Source organism: Perognathus longimembris, chromosome 27, assembly GCF_023159225.1.
Source record: "Perognathus longimembris pacificus isolate PPM17 chromosome 27, ASM2315922v1, whole genome shotgun sequence".
In the NCBI taxonomy this organism is placed as follows: domain Eukaryota; kingdom Metazoa; phylum Chordata; class Mammalia; order Rodentia; family Heteromyidae; genus Perognathus; species Perognathus longimembris.
The window spans coordinates 5,566,075-5,581,309 of NC_063187.1; positions in this window are offsets into that span (position 1 = coordinate 5,566,075).

Sequence of the window (15,235 nt, forward strand, 5' to 3'; positions counted from 1 at the left end):
TTATTCTTTTTTTAGCTATTGTAAATGGTATGATTTCCATAATTTCTTTTTCTGCTTGTACATTGCTGGTGTACAGAAAAGCTGCTGATTTCGTGGATTGATTTTGTATCCTGATACTTTGCCAAAATGGTTGATTACGCATAAGAGTTTGGGGGACTGAGTATTTTGGGTCCTTCAGATATATGATCATGTCATCTGGGAAGAGGGATAGTTTGATTTCTTCTTTGCCGATGTGGATCCCTTTGATGCCCTCCTCTTGTGTTATTGCTCTGGCTAGGGATTCCAGCACTATGTCGAAAAGAAGTGGGAAGAGTGGGCATCCTTGTCTTCTTCCTGAGTTTAGGGGGAATGGTTTTAGTTTCTCCCCATTTAATAGGATATTAGCAGTTGGTCTGTTGTATATGGCTTTTATTGTTTTAAGGAATATTCCATCTATTCCTGTTCTCTCCAGAGTTTTTAACAGGTACGGATGTTGTATTTTGTAAAGGCTTTTTGGGCATTGACTGAGATAACAATGTGATTTTTTTATTTTAGTTCTGTTGATGTGGTGAATTACATTAATAGATTTATGGATGTTGTACCATCCTTGTGTCTGTGGGATGAAGCCTACTTGATCATGATCTATAATTTTCTTGATCAGTTTCTGGATCCTGTTAGCTAATATTCTATTGAGGAGCTTTGTGTCTGTGTTCATTAGTGGTATTGTTTTATAGTTCTCTTTTTTGTTCTGTCTTTGCCTGGTTTGGGAATGAGTATAATATTAGCTTCATAGAATGACTTTCTGGTTTCTCTTTCTGTTTATATTTCATGGAAGAGTTTGAGGAGTATTGGTAATAGCTCCTCACTAAAGGTTTTATAGAATTCATTGGTGAATCCATCTGGTCCTGGGCTTTTCTTTGTTGGGAGGCTCTTGATTACCCCCTGTATCTCGTTGTAAGTTATTGGTTTATTTAGTTGATTTATTTCTTCCTGATTCAGTTTGGGCAGTTTATACCTCTCTAAGAGTTGATCCATTTCTGTAATTAGTGAGTAGAGGTTCTGGAAATAGTTCCTTATGATTGTTTGAATATCGTGTTCATTTGTTGTAATTTTTCCAGTGTACTCTCTGATTTTACAGATATGAGTCTCTTCTCTTTGGTTTTCTAAGTCTTGCTTGGTGTCTGTCAATTTCATTTATTTTCTTTTTGGAGCTCGCGAGTTGGCTTGAACTTTCATGAAATTTGCAATATTTCTTTGTGATTTGCTCTTCTGGAGTTCTGTAGGTGGTGACCTTAGCTTGGCTTTGTGCTGGTTCCCCCGGTCCGTCAGTGGAGACTTGTTTGTGTCCTGGCTCTGGGTTTGAGTTTGGCTGTTGAACTTTACTGCCTAATGGGTGAGTGTGACCATCTTGGTTATTGCCGAGGTGGTCACCCTCACTACACTTGGGGGTGGGTAGTTTCTGTGTCTTTCTCTGCAGGACTGTGCCCTGCTGCTATGTTGTGCTGACCCTAGTGTACCCCTGATGGGGGTTTGTGGGTTGCTGATTCAGCGTGGCATGGAGATATTTCTCTTCGTTGATTCTTTTCCCCGTAGGCACTGTGGTCAAAGGAGCTCACCTCTCAGATTGAGAATTGCTGCTGAGAGGTGGCTCGCCCACCTGTGAGAGTGTGCCTATCAGAGCGAGCACTCTTGCTGGGGGGCCCTACCCACCAGTGCAAAATACACCTATCACAGCGGCTTTGCTGGTGTGGGGGCAACTTACCCGCTTGTGTGCTTGTGCGGGGTTTTGGAGAGGAGATCCTCCTGCTGGAGGGCTAGATGCTGACCTATGTTGGCTCTCCAGGGGGCAAGTGCGTGTGCGCTGTAGTGTTTCCTTTGGGTGCGTGCTGCCCTGAGTTGTTGCAGGGTACTTGTGTCCTCTCGCGAGTCTGTTTTGAGGGGTGGTATGTGTGGACCCAGCAGGGTCAAGTGACTGGGTGTGGGTTGGTGCCCACAGACTCTCTGTGCCTCCGCTGTGAGGGGATTGTGTGTGTTCGGGCCCACGTGTCCCTGCTGGGCTGGTATTACACACCAGCAAGCCTGTGTCTGTTGTTCAAATATCCACACAGACCAGGGCACCTCAGGTGTCATTCCAAGGCCTACCAGTCCCCAGGCCCCTGCTGAAGGGGCGGGGCTGATGTGGACAGGTTCAGGCTCTACAGCTGGGGTTTGGGGGACTCTGGTCTAAGGTGTTTTCCAGTCACTTTATTGGACACTGCTCCACCTCTGTTAGCTTCCATGTCCTCCCAGAGGCTGTAGAGTCCTAGAGCAGCAAGATATGGGGCCCTTTGTTCCCTCAGGGTAGGGAGGGGGAGGGATGGAGCTATAGCTTCTTTGTAGGGTTTAGGTCTCTGCTAGAGCTGGTCTCCCATTGCGGGAGGGGGATAACGGGGAACTTACTGGTCCTGAATTGTGTGTGTGTCCCGCGCTGTTGTGGGTTTTTCGGGACTGCGGTGCTGGTGTGTGGTGATCAGTCATTTCGTAGTGGCAGTCCTGGATCTCCCCGTTAGGTCCCCCCGTCTGTGCCACCCGGTTCCCCGGCTGCTCTTGTATGTACCTGGCCATTCTGTCTCACACCTCCGGCCCTGCGCCGCCTGTCTGTGTTGGTCAGCGCCCATCTGAGGCCTGTGGGGCTCCTGCTGTCTGGACTCTGCACATGGGTGTGACTTTTTGGCTGCTGCTTCTCTGGTCACTGATGGTCTGCGGTCCTGTTTACCAGCACCAGGTCCGCTTCCCCAGCCTGGCCCTGTTCCAGCTGGGGTCGGCGAAGGAGGGGTATCCTGGAGATTTTCCAGCTCCTTGCAAGTTAAAGGCTCTTCTTTTTCTGTTCTTTTTCTTTTCTTGTGTTTCTCTGTTGCTTTGGATGTTGGGTTTGCTGGACTCTTGATGGGGTGCTGGGTGTTGAAGTTCCCAGCTCATTATTTGGGGATGGCCAATAAAGAGCAAGGAACAGAGGAAACAGAAGAAAAGGGAGGTGAGCAGGATGTAGCTGAGAGCCTGGTTATTCGCCTTGACATGGGGGTGTTGTGATGTTTCACAAAGACCCCAAGAACAGCTGCTGTGAGTGTCGATGAACCAAGAGCCATGTTGGCCTAGGCCATCCCCAAGGGCTCCCCATAAGCCAGGAAGCTTCCAGCTCTTAGGAGGCACTGGTTTCTCCCTGTGTGGGCATACTGGTGATCTGGACACTTCACACACTGCTCCATGTCTTGTAAGGAAGGCAAGTAACTGTTAGTCACTTCTTAGTACATAAAAGGAAACTAGGAAATTTCTATATAGAGATAATCCTGACATGTCAATACTTACTAGCATAAAGTAAATATTACCAAGTATTACCTGATATATTCAGTATTATTTTATGTCTTTATCATGCTCCATTACTAGTTCCTCCATTCTCCTATTTTTCAACCTGATTGAAACTTACATGCAGTGACTATCATACGTATTATTTTTTCCACTTGTAATATCTTCATAATTACTTATGCTGGCATAATAATCTTCAATTTGTGTGCATAAATCAAATAACTCATGCAATATTGTTGATAGTAAACCTTGCATTTTCCTCAATGACTCCTTACAATATACATAAGACCACTGTGACCCTACTGCTGAAGTTTTGTATTTTTCTTTTCCACACACTTGTAAAGCAGTGGGGAACCAAGAATCAAATTACTCATTGAAGGTATAAATTTATACTATACACTACAGTTATTCCTGCATCTTAACACCAAACCCAACCAACATCACTTGCTCTTGGGCACAAGGAAACAAAGATGTGAATGTTTGTGTTTTCTTTGTATTTTAAAGGTAAATTTGAGGAACATGGAAAATTTGTGCTTAACAAGGCTTTGCACTTCATATGATAGCAGTTAAACTTAGTTACCAAGAAGTTGGATAAAAATGCATACAAAAAAGTCAAAAAAATTAATCCTGTTTGTAATTCAGAGATCCTGATTTGTTTCTTTTTTCAAGAAGCTATATCATCCATTGTTGCAATTAAGCTACTAAGTGAAGGAAGGAAGAATTTGATGCTGTAATCCTAGTATAGGACATTTCACATTGACTCGTATGGATTGGGGGATCTAAGAGAAAGTATGAATTTCTCCTTCGTTCATGAATTTACCTGTCTCATTAGCAATGTCACCCTTTGAGCAAGGGGTACAATCAAAGCAACAGGGAGCCTTTCCGTCCTGAATGGATTTCCTGAATCCAGGACTACAACTCTCACTGCAGACAGACTGAGGAGGCTGATGGAAACCTGATAGGTATCAGAAACTCTTCATATTTTGACCTAACACCCCAAGATGTTCATTATTTTAAAGAATTAGATTATTAAGCACAGTATTCTATGCATACATATCCAGTCAGTAAATTGAATGGTGTAGTAGATTCTGTACCATGTGATCCCTAATGGCTAATGTAGCATAGCCTTGATCTCTACACTGTTGAATGATTGGGAAGTATGAGACCTTTAAAAGATAGATTAGTGGTTTCCTTCAATTTATGACTTTTTATGGTGTATCCTAAGCATAGATAAAATTGTGAAGAGCAAGGAGGAAGAATCCTCTTTGAAAATTTAAAACTACACACACCGGCAACGACGAGAAGGTCGGGTCCACACCTGGTTCGGACAAGGGAACCCAGCGCGGCAGAAAGAGGGAATGGGGGAAGCCACCATGACACTTTGCCAACCCCTGAAGGGCCAACGGCTGCGCGGGACACACACACAAAGCAGCAAAAGTGAGTCCCCCATAATCCCTTTCCCCAACGGGAGACCCAAGCCCGAAAAGAAGCTAGATCTCCCTCCCTCCCCCTCCCCACTCCCGAGGGAACAAAGAATCCCCAAATCAGGCAGGAAGCTCCCATCAGGCGCTGGGAAGCCAGTTTAGCAGGGGAAGGGCGGAACAGCCCCAAGCCCCCAAAGGTTCCTGAACTGGCAGAACCGGCCCCATCCCCTTCCCAACAGGGGCCGGGGGACGGCTGGCAGGGCAAGCCCCACCCGAGGCGCCTGGACATTGGGGACTCTTACAACTAAAATCACAGGCGCTGGTGGGCAATACCAGCCCAGCAGGGTCACCTGAGCTTGATCACGTCCCCCCTCCTCGCAGCGGAGGCGAGGTCTGAGGGTGCCAAGCCATACCCGGACAGTCGATCCCACTGGGCCCCACACATACTGCCTCCCGCAACGGGCTCGCAGGAGGGCGCAAGCAAAACCCAACAACCCAGGGCTGGCTCTGGAAAGCATATCCTGCTAAAGTGCCTGTTGTAGGGGATTCACAGTGCACAGGAGGGCGGGGCCTCCGGCAAAAGCGCCCGCTCTGGTAGGCGTGCCCTGCACTGGTGGGCAGGGCCACAGCCACAGCACCTGCTGCCGGAGACACACATACACTGAAGGGAGGGAAGACCTACACACACCTCCAGATGCGCAAATCACAAAGAAACATAACTCAGTTCATCAAAGGACAAGCCAACTAGCCAGCTCCAAAAAGCAGCAGGACTGAAGAGGAGATGGAGACTAAAAAAGCAAATGAAGCCATGTTAACAGGAATGATCAAAAGAGTCAGAAATGAAATCAGAAAACAATTCCAGGAGTTTAGAGCAGAAATCTGGAAGGACACCCAGGAAGCCAAGAAAGAAATGGAAGCAAAAATGGATACAATGCAAGCCACCTTTAAAGAAAATCTCCACATCCTGAGAATTGAAATGCATGAAAAAATAGATTTAAAATACAACTCTTTAAAGGAAGAAATTTCCACGATCAGAGCTGATATGACAACCATGAATAGCTCTCTGACATCCATAAACTCCGCAATTGAAACCATAACACAAAGAGTGGACCATATAGAATCCAGAATCTCTCGCCTGGACTATGAAGCAGCTGACAACAACCAGAAAATGACCACTCTCCAAGAAAAGGTGAAGCTTCAGGGAAGATTAATCCAGGAACTAATGGACAAAGACAAGAGATATAATCTGCGCATAATTGGAATAGAAGAAGGAGCCGAATATCAGAACAGAGGGCTTAATCATGTTCTCAATAAAGTTATTGCAGAAAACTTCCCCAATCTCACAGGGGACCCCATCCAGGTAACTGAAGCCTATAGGACACCTGGCAGGCCAGACCCCAGGAAAGCCACCCCATGGCACATAATATTCAAGACTACAGACCTCAAGATTAAAGAGAAAATTCTGAATTCAGCCAAAGCGAAGAAGGAAACTTTTTTCAATGGGAAGAGGATTCGAATAACATCCGACTTATCCACACAAACTTACCAAGCTCGAAGTGAGTGGAAGAACACCATCCAAGTACTCCAAAATAACAATTTACAACCTCGGATCAAATATCCAGCGAAATTGGAGTTCACATTCGAAGGGAGAACCAGATCTTTCCACACCAAAGAGGAGCTAAAGGAGTATGTGAATAAAAAACCAGCCCTACAGCGAATATTAAGAGGGGAAGCCCACCCAACAGAGATCGTAAAAGACACACAGACAGAATCAGAAAGAAACTTCAATAGCCAAAGTCCAGCAGAAAGACCACCTCACTAAAGACAAGAAGAAAAAAAAAAAAAACAGGAAAAAACAGCCCAACAAGAAAATGGAAGGAGAAAAAACACCCTTATCCTTGATCCCTTTAAATATAAATGGCTTAAACTCCCCGATTAAGAGGAGCAGACTGGCAGAATGGATCCGCAACAAAAAGTTGACATCTGCTGTCTACAAGAGACCCGCCTTACAGCAAGGGACAAAAACAGGCTTCGAATGAAAGGATGGAGCAAGATCTACAAAGCAAATGCACCCACCAAAACGGCAGGTGTAGCCATTCTGATCTCAGACAAGCTGGACTTCTCTTTAAAGTCCACTCAAAAAGACAAAAAAGGACACTACATATTAATACAAGGAAAAATCCAGAATCAAGAAATCACGGTGATAAATGGATACTCACCGAACAAAAGAGGCCCGACATATGTCAAGCAAATTCTCACAGAATTACAGAGCAAGATAGACGCAAACACAATCATAGTGGGTGACTTTAATACTCCTCTCTCTCCAAGAGACAGATCCAACACCCAGAGGATTAGTAAGGGAGCTGAGGACCTAAATAATACCATTTCCCAAATGGATCTAACAGACCTATATAGAACCTTTCACCCTACAGAGACCCAATACACCTTCTTTTCAGCAGCCCATGTATCATATTCCAAAATAGACCACGTCATAGCCCACACTAAGAACCTCAGCAAATACAAAAGTATTGACATCATCCCATGTATTATATCTGATCACAGTGGATTAAAGGTAACCCTCAACAACAAAGGATACCACAGAGCCTATACACACTCTTGGAGGCTAAACCCCATGCTGCTATCCAACACTTGGGCCATAGATCAAATTAAAGATGAAATCAACGAATTCATAAGCCACAATGACAAAGAAAACACATCAGAAAGAAACCTATGGGACACAGCTGAGGCAGTACTGAGGGGCAAGTTCATTGCACTCAGCACCCACATTAAAAGAATGGAAGCAGAGCAGGTGAATACCCTCACGATGAAACAAAAACAACTGGAGAAACAAGAAATGACAGAATCTAAAAAGACTAGGAGGGGAGAGATCACAAAAATTAAAGAAGAGATAAATCTGATTGAAAATAGAAAGACCATTCAACAAATAAATAAGACTAAAAGCTGGTTCTTTGAGAAAATAAACAAAATTGACAGACCCCTTGCAAGACTTACAAATAAAAGAAGAGAAGAGATTCATATTCGTAAAATCAGGGACTCCACAGGAAAAATTACAACAAGTACACACGATATTCAAACAATCATAAGGAGCTATTTCCAAAACATCTACTCAGCAAAAAACAATAATTTTACAGAAATGGATCAATTCTTAGAGAAGTACAAACTGCCCAAACTGAACCAAGAAGAAATAAATCAACTAAATAAACCAATAACTTATGGTGAGATACAGGAGGTAATCAAGAACCTCCCTACTAAGAAAAGCCCAGGCCCAGATGGATTCACCAACGAATTCTACAAAACCTTTAGTGAGGAGCTAATTCCAATACTCCTCAAACTCTTCCGCGAAATAGAAACGGAGGGAGAAATCCCAAACTCATTCTATGAAGCTAATATCATACTCATTCCCAAACCAGGCAAAGATCCAACAGAAAAAGAGAACTACAGACCAATATCACTAATGAACACAGATGCAAATCTCCTCAATAAAATATTAGCTAACAAGATCCAGAAACTGATCAAGAATATCATACATCATGACCAAGTAGGCTTCATCCCTCAGTCACAAGGATGGTTCAACATCCGTAAATCAATCAACGTAATTCACCACATAAACAGAACTAAAATCAAGAATCACATTGTTATCTCAGTCGATGCCCAAAAAGCCTTTGATAAAATACAACATCCATACCTATTAAAAGCTTTGGAGAGAACAGGAATAGATGGAACATTCCTCAAAACAATAAAAGCCATATACAACAGACCAACTGCTAATATCATATTAAATGGAGAGAAACTTAAATCATTCCCCCTAAACTCTGGAACAAGACAAGGATGCCCACTCTCCCCACTTCTGTTCAACATAGTGCTGGAATCCCTGGCCATAGCAATAAGGCAAGAGGAGGACATCAAAGGGATCCACGTCGGCAAGGAAGAAATCAAGTTATCCCTATTCACAGACGACATGATCTTATATCTGAAGGACCGAAAAAACTCAGTACCCAAACTCCTACACCTAATAAACCAATTTGGCAAAGTAGCAGGATACAAAATCAATCCACAAAAGTCAGCAGCTTTTCTGTACACCAGCAATAGACAAACAGAAAAGGAAATTATGGAAACAATTCCATTTACAGTAGCCAAAAAAAGAATAAAGTACCTAGGGATCAACTTAACCAAGGACGTGACGGACCTATTCAATGAAAACTACAAAAATCTAATAAGGGAAATCAAAGAAGACACAAGGAGATGGAAAGACCTCCCATGCTCATGGGTAGGCAGAATCAATATAGTGAAAATGGCCATATTGCCCAAATTGTTATACAAATTCAATGCAATACCTATCAAAATCCCAGCCACATTCTTCACTGAAATAGAGAAACCAATCCATAAATTCATATGGAACAGCAAAAAACCTAGAATAGCCAAAGCAATTCTAGGCAAAAAACATAGTGCAGGAGGTATCACCATACCAGACTTCAAGCTCTACTACAAGGCCATCATAACAAAAACAGCATGGTATTGGTATAAAAACAGACCGGAAGTCCAGTGGATTAGAATTGAAGACCCAGAACTAAAACCGCACTCTTACAGCCAACTGATATTCGCCAAAGGAGCTAAAGACATACAATGGAATAAACATAGCCTCTTCAACTATTGGTGCTGGGAGAACTGGGCAGCCATATGCAGAAAACTCAAAGTAGACCCAAGCCTATCACCATGCACCAAGATCAACTCAAAATGGATCAAGGACCTCAATATCAGACCTGAATCCTTGAATCTACTGAAGGACAGAGTAGGAAAGACACTAGAACTTATAGGCACAGGAAGGAACTTCCTGAATAGAGTCCCAGGGGCACAACAAATAGGGGAATGACTCAACAAATGGGACTACTACAAATTAAAAAGTTTCTGCACAGCTAAGGTCATAGCCCCCAAAATAGAAAGACAGCCAACGATATGGGAAAGGATATTTACCAGCACAGCAACAGACAAAGGCCTGATATCTGTCATCTACAGAGAACTCAAAAAACTAAGCCCCTCCAAGCCCAATAAACCTATTAGGAAATGGGCAAAAGAGCTAAAGAGAGACTTCACAAGAGAAGATATAAAAATGGCAAAGAAACACATGAGGAAATGCTCAACATCCCTGCTAGTAAAGGAAATGCAAATAAAAACAACCCTGAGATACCACCTCACCCCAGTTAGAATGACATATACTCTGAACCCGGGAAACAACAAATGCTGGAGGGGCTGTGGGGAAAGAGGAACCCTTCTCCATTGTTGGTGGGAGTGCAAATTAGTACAACCACTTTGGAGAACAGTATGGAGGTTTCTCAAAAAGCTCAATATAGACCTACCCTATGACCCAGCCATACCACTCCTAGGCATCTATCCTAAACAGCAAAACCCAAGATATCAAAAGGACATTTGTACTTCCATGTTTATCGCGGAACAATTCACAATAGCCAAAATTTGGAAACAACCCAGATGCCCCTCCACAGACGAATGGATCCAAAAAATATGGTACTTATATACAATGGAATACTACATAGCGATTAGGAATGGTGAAATATTGTTATTCGCAGGGAAATGGTCAGAACTCGAACAAATAATGTTGAGTGAGACAAGCCTAGAACACAGAAAACAAAGGGACATGATCTCCCTGATATATGACTGTTAACAAAGGGAGACAGAGAGACAGTAGAGACCAAGTCTGTGAACACTGTATATGTGCTTGATACATTGTACATTGCATATGGTTCTACCTGACCTAGACAAGGGATTGAAAAACAGGTTGTAAGATATCACAACAAATGTACACACTGCCCTACTATGTAACTACACCCTCTTTGCACAACACCTTGTAAAAAAATTTATGTTCAATTAATAATAAAAAATATTAAAAAAAAGAAAATTTAAAACTATACTGTAAAGAATGCACAGACTTCCTTTTATAGAGTTATGTGAACCTCATACGCATATTATCTGCTTCTGACTTTTCCAGTGGCCACAACTTTTTCCATGATTCCTTTCACAGAACATGCCTAATTTCCAGGCCAACTACAAATTGAAGGAGACCTCCACGGAAAGTGCAACCTAAAGTGATTCTTCAGATACTTTGTCACAGTGTGAGAAACATGCTAGGATATATGCAATTTATATTTGATGACCATATTCTAAAACAACATAAGGAACTTTGAATTTCTTTTTCATTGTGGTTTGAATTGAAGCTCTGGACACTGTCAGTGGGCTTTGTTCGCGCAAGGTTAGCACTCTACCACTTGATCCACAACCCCACCTGATCTTTTAGTGATCAATTGAGATAAGAATCTCACAGATTGTTCTCCCACGTCAGGCTTTAAAGTGATCTGTAAGCTTAGATGTGAGGATGTCAACCTCCTGAACACATAAGATTACAGGTGGGAGCCACCAGAACCCCAAATTGTTTCTTTTTTGTGGTGGTTAAATGAAGGTAAGAGTGTCACAGGTGTTTTTGCTTGATTTGACTGATATCAAATCATGATATTTAGATTTCAGCCACTAGAATAGGTAGGATTCACAGAGTAAGTTTATGGCTTCTAATCAATATGAATATATATGTAATTTTATATCTGTAAATTATATATATAATTTATAAACATACATACATAATTTTGCTTCTTTATGTGTCCTTATAATCATTTCCACTAAATCCAACACAATTCTGTGGTTTCTATGGCCAACTCTACCATATCTTCAGATAAAGACAGTTGCTGACCTTGTAGAACACATGGAGCAAATTTTCCTACATTCAACTTTACTGTGTGTGTGTGTATGTGTGTGTGTGTGTTTGTTGAAAGACCTGTAAACTGTAGCCCAGCTTTCACTGAAGCCTCTTAGAATTCCCCAGGAAGAAAGTGTAAATCCCTTTCCTGGGGCTCTGCAGCTGCAGCCTTGCATGGAGGAGAAAAACTCGAGTTGGACATTTTTGAAGATTCTCTGTCCTCATTGCAGGTCCTGTGATTTCCTCCAAGACCACCGATAGTGAGGCCCCTGGGATGAAGTTTTCTTTGATGTTTTTGGTGCAATACCTGTGTCGAGAAACTATTTGCGTGAAAGGCATTTGGGATGATGCAACTGGATTACATCTGTAATCCACTTCAAGTGCACAGTAAGATATCCTTCCCCCAAGAAAAATCCCGTGCAGTGAGATGTCAACCAAAGATCATTGCCTCACCCTAGTAAACTAGCAACCCATTGTCCAAAACCATTAGAGAACATTGGTGGTTGATTCAATCAAGTTTCAAAAAGATATTTATGTACAGAGGGCTCCCCCCATGTATCCATGGACTATTGTCTAAGTTAGCAACAATGTTCCTGAAACCATAGATGCAGTGATTGTTTACTTTGTTGTATTAAAAGCTTTTACTTGGATGTAATTCCTTTGATTAATTCTTCCTCTTATTTACTGAGCTGTTTGGGGTTTTAATCAGGAAGTTACTGCCTAAATGAAATATTTGCTTGCTTTTGTTATCCATATTGGAGTCTGTACCTCAAGTGTTAGCTCCTTAATATCTAGATGCTAGAAAACCAAGGATTATTCACGACTTAGGGCATCCTGGGATAACTGGCCATGGTGTCCAGGGAAGATGGCTGCCAGAGTGTTCAGAGAGAAAGAAGCTCTGTGAGAGCAAACATTGGATCAGCACATGTGTTGGCCTAATATGTACACATTTGAGGCCTTTTAACCACAGGCAACATGACTAGCTCACAAAATAAGAATCTCCCTGTAGGCAGCAGTCACTCAAAGGACAAGTGGATCAAGATTGGACACAATGGAATTCTACACTTCCGTGAGACAGAAGGATACTGTGTCATTCAGAAGGAAATGGAAAGATGTGGAAGGAATTATATGAAACACAGTAAGACCAGCAGAAACATAGATTGCAGGGATTTCTTCATGTTTTTCTAATAAGAATATGCATATAAATCAACAAGTAAACACCTTGAATGGTAAAGGAGAAAAAAAACTAACAAATTTGGCCATGGTACATTATATTGGGCTACAAACATTCACACCATGGATTCCTCTTTCTTTCTCTGCTTTTCTTTGTTAGGGTGGGGTACTGTGATTCATTAGTTGGTATTATATATTATTGGAATCAGTAAAGCATTATGTCATGAGATTAAAAGTAAACTGGGTTGAAGGATATTAGGATGAACCACTTTGAAACATACAAAATGATTACTGATACAGTCTTGGTCAAAGAAACAACTAGGGATCAACAGACTTAAAAAAAACAAAGGTCTGAAGGGCCAGGAGATAGGAAAATGAGTTGGTACTGGGCTAGATTTACCTCCCCTGGTGCGGGGATGCTAAGCTTACTCCCTTATCGTGCTCCCCTTGTCACCCTCTCCCCTGGGCGCCCGACCTGCGGGCGGCCAAGGTGGAGCGAAGAGACACGGGTAAGCCTAAAGTGCACGCGGCTGAACGAGATCCCGTTTTCCTCCCTCCTTACCCACCAAGGAAGCAAGGTGCACAAGGATCTGGGAGACTCTTCGGGGAGCAATCTGGTTTATTCAGTAGGGGCTCACAGTAATATAGTGATGATGACGAGGATTGAGCAGAAGCTGGCGATAGGCTGGTGAGCTTGTCCGTCCAAGAGCAGCTCCCAAGGACCTCCCTTATGGGCTAACGTCACTTCCCATAGTACCGCACTCTGGGAAAAGCCCGCGAAAAGGGAACACACGTGCTCGCTGGCGCAAGGTGGGGAATGGTCTCAAAGCTACCCCTTATGGTTCCAGACCCAGAAGGAGATAGGTGTGGCTCACTTCCACACTGCCCCAGGGCTGGGGGAAGGGCGGTGTCTAGGGAGCGTTCTCACCGCCCTTCCCCCCTCAAGGCCAAGATGAATCCCAAACAAGTTGGGGTGAAATTAGAAGTAAGATGAAGTGATATAATAAAAAATAAAGTAGGTGAAAATGAGAGCAAAGGACTACAGGGAAGTAAAGGAACAGGAAGCGTAAAACTAAGAAACAAAAAAAAAAGAATTAAAGAAGATAATTATAATAAGAAAACATATAACAAAGAAAGAAAAAATAAAAATATATGTATAAAGTAGTAATACTAAACTTAAAAATACTACAATTGAGAAACAGAGACTGGAGTAATCAAAATAACATCTGAAGAGGGTAGAAGATGTCAGGTAACTTTTGAGGACTTTGCTGTCTCCTGATGCTTTTAAGGAGAAACGCTGGAGTCAGAGCTCTGTGTCATAGCTGTTTATCCAGATGGATTACAGAGGTTGGGAAAAGCATTTCACCTATTCTGTTTTGTGTTCAGGTAATTGGTAAGACAGAGTAATTTATTGCAATGGAGAAATGCTGAAAAGGAGTATTTTCAAAGATGGCTTGATGGACAAAGACTTTGCGTGTTTGAGTGTTGATGTGGGTGTACAGTATTTTGGTTTTTTTTTGGTCAGTGTTGGGGCTTGAACTCTGGGCATTGTCCCTTCACTTCTTGCTTAAGGCTACTTCTCTACATCTTTGAGCCATGGCAACACTTCTGTGCAGTGTTAGTCTTAAGGACTGGTATATGTGTAAGGCCTACTGTGTTCTGAGTCATCGGAGCATCTTTGTTTTTCATTATCATCTTCCACATGGCAAGAATGGACGTTAAAGCAGTGTCTCCGGTGTCAGCACTCTGTCGCTTCAGGAAGGCCAGTGGTGACCACATAGAATGCACACATACTTTACACTGGTTTCTGCACTGGAGGTATTACGGTGGGACTGAGATCTGAACTTGTGGGGATTTTGTTAAGTCAAGGTGGTGTCACAATGGCATTGTAGGACATCCGGTTGGTATTGAAGAATGACACTGGGTTCCAGAAACACCACAGGTTTGGTGTTACAAGTGTTGGAAGAGAAATAGCATTGCAGATGATCACGTTCTGTGCCTCTGGGATAATGATGACTGCTTACAATATCATCTAGGTGAGAGACATTTCTTACAGCTTTACCATCTCTCATGGCTTTGCCTGTCTTGGATTCTGGGTTACTTTTTTGATTTTCAGCTACTCATGCAGCAACAGTCTAGTTGATAGCTTACCTGTTATAAATTCTTGCACCTACAGTGAATGTTAAAGTCTTTTCCAGGTTGTTTTCTTAGTCATTGCTCTCCCTATATGTCTAGATTTCTTTCTTTTTTTTAAAAAAAATTGACTATGCGATTGATGTTGACTGAAAATCCATTGCATCATAAGTTACTTTAACACATTTGGAAACGCAGATAATGTAATGGTTTTGAATAATTCAAAATTAGTAGGAAAATTTTCTATTGCATGCATTTTATCTGAATTTTTAATGGCTGTTGCATGGAGCTTAAATCCTATGCTGCCTCTCAGATTATGTGAAATATTTTCTAGTTTATTGTCTCTCTACATTATTATATATAGATAATTCAAATAGAAAGTGATCATTCATCTAGTGAGATT